We start from the raw sequence: 5,569 nt of genomic DNA on the forward strand, positions 1-5,569 counted from the left end.
ATATATATATATATATAGCCATTTCCGTTAATTTATGCGTTTCGATTTAGTAGAATTCTACCGTCAATAACTGATTCTATTCTCACATTCTCAAGAAATAAAAATTATCTTTAGAATTCGGCAGAAGTTTTAATCAAATTAATGTCTCAGGGAATGTCAGAAAATTGTTGCCAATTTACGATAATTCTTTTTAACAGTTTAACCTAAAGGTCTTGAGTTGTTTGATGTAGAAGTGGGGGTCATATGATGAGGCTGAGATCTGCGTAATGCATTCATATGATTGCACAACCTAAAATTACTTTCGGAGGGATTTCATTCAAAGGAGTTCAATCCTTGCAATGATGATGGACTTCTCATATTACGAAGTGTGATTGACCACGCGATGAATGCTGTTAAGAAGGAGTTCACTAACATATTCAAAGATTTAAACATCGCAATCGATACGAAACTAAGTATACTTAATTTCTCTTGTGTAAATCTACTTTAAGATACTGGCAAGTAGTAATCCTAACGAAAATCAGCCGTATATTAAATTCCAAGTATACCACATTTCTTCAAAATCATGTTAATATCACAAAACGCTTATTCCACATGTCCTCAAGTTGTGCCTCATCAGATTACAATGATCCAGTGAAAGACACTGGCTTCAAACGTGCGTATATATGTTTGTGTGTGTGATATTCTGGCACTCCATCGGTTACGGCAACGAGGGTTGCAGTTGATCCGATCAACGAACAGCTTGCTCGTGAAATTAAGGTGTAAGTGTCTGAGCATTCCAACAGACACATGTACCCTTAACGTAATTCTCAGGGAGATTCAGCGTGACACAGAGTGTGACAAAGCTGGCCACTTCAAATACAGGTACTATTCATTTTTTCCAGCTGAGTGTAATGGAGCAACGAGAAATAAAGTGTCTTGCTCAGGGACGCAGCATGTAGCTAGAAATGGAGCTCACGACCTTACGATGGTAAGCCGAATACTCTAACTACTGAGCTACACGCTAAGTAAATGATCCACAAGCACTCGAAGAAACTGAGTCCTCAACTTGCTCAATTAGCCAAAAGATTTGCAAGGCACCAGCAAGCCTCAAGAGACACATCCGTGTCCATAGAACATGATTAACGCTTTATTTTACTGAACCCTCATTTGTCGCTCACGACAAGAGAATCCATCATATATATATATATATATATGTGTGTGTGTGTGTGTGTGTGTGTGTGTGTATGTGTGTGTGTGTGTGTGTGTGTGTGTGTGTATCATTAAACGCTTATTCCACATGTTCTGTAACAAGGAATCCTTAAATTGTGCCCCATCTGATTACAATGAAAGCCTAAACCTAGACTTAGAAATATACCGTTACACAGCCGGCTATTTGGTAATTCTAAGGATAAACGAACTCTATTTTGTACTCTGCTACGTTCCTAACAGAAAACACCTTAGATGACACTGACGAAAACCAGATAACTGGTCGGTGTAACTTTTTGAATCAGAGTACTAAGTTGGGTCAAATGATGGAAAAACTTAATCTAGACTTCTCGCTAAAAGACATCTCAATTCCAACCAAAAATGAATATTTAAAACAAATAACAGTCAGTATTAGTTCCTTCATAAGAAGAATGAGATGGAAACGCAAGAACAACAGAAAGATGGAAACGCAAGAACAACAGAAAGATACAAATGCACTCAAGAAAGTATTTAAATCTCCGAGAAACCAGCCAACAAATCATCACATAACACCATTCGAGGAAAAGCTATACAAAATAATAAGAAATCTCAAATTCAGGAAGTACCTGGCAAACAAAAATGAACACCAGCAGAAAGTGGATAAAGCATTGAAGGTCTTCAAAGAAGCAAACGGAGTAATTGTGCTAGCGGATAAAACCGAAAATCTCTTCATTGTAGACACCACACTATACAATAGTTTACTAGAAAAAGTAATGCTCAGTAAATACAAGTATGCACCTAACAACACCTTAGATAATATAAACAAAGAGGATTAGAAATAGGAAAAAATCTAGAGATAGATGATAGGACTGAACCATATACCCCACAAAAAAACCTTGGATAAACCGAAAGGGCCACAAAAATATCTTCGACAGTGACCCTAAAATGAGATTAATATGTCTATCTAAATCGGATATTAGACGTATAAGTAAAAACATCATAGAGAGAGTAAGTTTCATTGTGGTCCGAGACTCAGGAGGTTAAAGGATGGCTTATGAGAGCAGAGAAAACTAAAAAAAAAAAATCCAAATTTATACAATTAGATATAGATAGCTACTATTCCACGATTAATCCTATAGTACTAAATAAAGCTCTTATATTCGCAATGAAAAACTCTAGTTTATCTTGGACAGACATAGACATAATTTTAACAGCTCGTCAAACCGTCATTAGTTACGATAACAAACTATGGACGAGATCAGATCCTTTGATATAACAATAGGATCGTGTGACTCGGCTCAGGTTACGGATATCTTTGGAATCTACCTTTTATTCCCAGATCAAATCCAAATACCCACTGATAACGGGAGGTCTGTACAGAGGGACGATGCTCTTTTCCTATTGAAAAACTGTACAAAAATTGAGAAAGATACAGAAAAGAACTCTATAAATTTTTTAGACGTTTTGGATTTTCTATTACCATAGACTGAAAATTACCGTAAGGTAAACTTTCTAGATGCGACTTTTAATTTGGAAAGTGGCCTGTATGAACCATACCACAAGTCTAATGAGAGCTCAAGATACATAAATGTACATTCCAATCATCCACCATCCACAACCAAGGGAATAATTAAGAACATAGCCACCAGAATACCAAGATTATCAGCCACAGAGGAAATATTTAACCAACATGCACCATACTACAATGAAGTGTTAATTAGGGCCAGAACTAAAGGAAAAATCAAGTTTGAAAGTAGCGAAACCCCAAATAACACAAACACAAATAAGGTAGAATGTACACATAACACGAAAAACATCAACAAACAAATAACAATACAAAAGAGAAAACCCGAGAAACAAAGGAAACATAGGAGGAAAACATATATAAGCCAAAATAATAGAAATAATTGGAATACAGACGCAAATAATCACAACAACACACAAAAAAAGGATCAAAGAACCAAACAAAAGGTACAAAAATTCAGAGGTCATATGGTATAATCTAAATTTTGAACTCCAGCTACCGTCCAAGATAGGTAAGGAATTCATTGTAGCATTAAACACATAAATACTACTGTCTATTCAACAAGCACACAGTGAAAATACCGTACGCAAAATCTTACTACATGGAGTGCTACATACATAAATACAACAGGAAATTAAACGTACAAACAACGTCTGCTGGCAGAGAACAAAACATCACAGGCTTTAAGGCCAATAACAAAAATAAACAAAAAGATAGGCTACAAAAACTCAGATAACGTAGAAGACGGTGGCAATAAAATTAAAAAGAATCATCAAAAAAGATTCAATAAAAAAGATTGCCGATTCCACAATGCTTCAGACACTAACAATCGAACGGAACATCATGAAACCAGAATCAAAAAGTCACAAGATAAACATAAAAATAATGATAGTACAAATAACTGCACATGCCGTAGAAAATCCGCTTGTCCGCTCATGAATCAAAAGAACATATACAAATGCACAATCTCCACATCCCAACATAAATATGTATACATAGTTGCCACGGAAAACCAATTCAAAGTCCGTTATCACAACCACATCTCGTCATTCCGAAAAATAAACAGACGACACGCAACTTCACTGGCAGACCTCATATGAGGACTGAAAGAATCAAAAATTAAATAAGAAAAGGAATGTTTATTAATAAAAAATGTACACCAATGTAATTCGTTATCCGGTAAATGTCACCTTTGCCTTGAAGAAGCATTGAGTATACTGCTGAGTAATGAGAACCTGGTAGACAAGCATGAAGCACAAGGCTCGAAATTTTTGGGGAGGGGACCAGTTGATTAGATCGACCCCATTACGCAGCTAGTACTTATTTTATCGAACCCCAAAAGGATGAAAGGAAAAGTCGACCCCGGCAGAATTTGAACTCAGAACGTAAAGACAGACGAAATACTGCCACGTATTTCGCCCGGCGTGCTAACGTTTCTGCCAGCTCGCCGCCTTCCGAATATGCATATTCAATAACTATAATTCAATTTCCCACCCCCATCCTTCCGTCCCACGTATGTATGTGTGTGTATATATGTTGGAGTGACCAAGGATATACCTATGAGCATGTATATGTGTAGATAAATGTTTGTGCGTGTATGTATACGTATGAATGTGTTTGCTGATCGGTGTGTGTGTGTGTGTGTAGGTGTATATGTGTGTATATATATGTACGTATATATATATATATATACATATATATATATATATATATATATATATATATATAAATGTATGTATGTATGCATGCGTGTATGTATGTATGTATGTATGTACGTATGCATGTATATATGTATGTATGTATGTATGGGGGATGTCCAGTGATGTATTTGTGTGTATATGTGTGTATGTGGGCTTGTATGCATGAATACACACACACACACACACACACACACACACACATATATATGGGAGAGGCTGTGAGTATATGGGCCAACGGGTGTTGAAGGTCGATTAATAAATTGCGTATGTGCAACATAACACGTGGAACAAAATGGACAGCCATTGTATCCAATACTGCTCATGGCGAGCGTGCAGATGCAAGTTGACAGCGATCGGATTGAAACTGCCAGCGTCTGCTAAATTCAAACGAGGCAGATGATATGTTAGCATCGAAGTCGAAGGTTTTGTAACTGACGGGGACAGCAATTGTATATCACCTGAAGAAATACAACTGAATCTCATTAAACAGGCAAACTGTTACATAATTTAAATCCTGTATATATACAAGACTTGGTCGGCCCGAGGTCAAGAAGAAACTTGGTCAAGAAGAAACTTGACCAAGGTGCAACGCAATAGGACTGAACCCGGAGTCATATGGTTGGTAAGAAAGCTACTTACCACATAGCCAATCCTGTGTCTTATATATATAGTTTTGTGAGTAGATTTGGTAGACAAAAACTGCGAGAAGCCCGTTTGTTCGTGTTTTTGTGTTTGTCACCCACCATCGCTTAACAACCGATGTTGGTGTGTTTATGTCCCCGTAAAATAGCGGTTCAGCAAAATAACCCGATAGAAAAAAGTATTAGGCTTACAAAGAATAAATGCTGGGGTCGATTTGTTCGACTAAAGGCGGTGCTCCAAGCATGGCCGCATTCAAATGACTGAAACAAATAAAAGAATAAAATGATATACATGATGGACACGATTGTGTCTCTTGAAGCTTGCTTGTGTCTTGCAGATCATTTGGTAAATTGAACAAGCTGAGAACTCAGTTTGCTTTAGTGCTTGTGGATCATTTATTATGTTTTTCTAGAAGGGACGGCAAGGCCTGCTTTGATCCGTATACATACTTTTATCCTTTTATATATATATATGCATATATATATATTTATATGTATATACATACATATGCATGTATATGTTCATGTATATATGTATA

At 36.6% G+C, this 5,569-nt stretch overlaps 1 long non-coding RNA gene across 2 annotated transcripts in view; it reads right to left on the minus strand.

Annotated features, from left to right (window-relative positions):
• LOC128251058 (uncharacterized) overlaps window positions 1-5,569 on the minus strand; it is a 48,833-nt gene that overhangs the window by 38,333 nt on the left and 4,931 nt on the right. For both annotated transcript variants that reach the window (XR_008266950.1, XR_008266949.1), the window contains exon 2: window positions 5,223-5,291. This is a non-coding gene — a long non-coding RNA (uncharacterized LOC128251058). The remainder of the gene's footprint in view (window positions 1-5,222; window positions 5,292-5,569) is intronic.

Source organism: Octopus bimaculoides, chromosome 2 (assembly GCF_001194135.2).
Source record: "Octopus bimaculoides isolate UCB-OBI-ISO-001 chromosome 2, ASM119413v2, whole genome shotgun sequence".
In the NCBI taxonomy this organism is placed as follows: domain Eukaryota; kingdom Metazoa; phylum Mollusca; class Cephalopoda; order Octopoda; family Octopodidae; genus Octopus; species Octopus bimaculoides.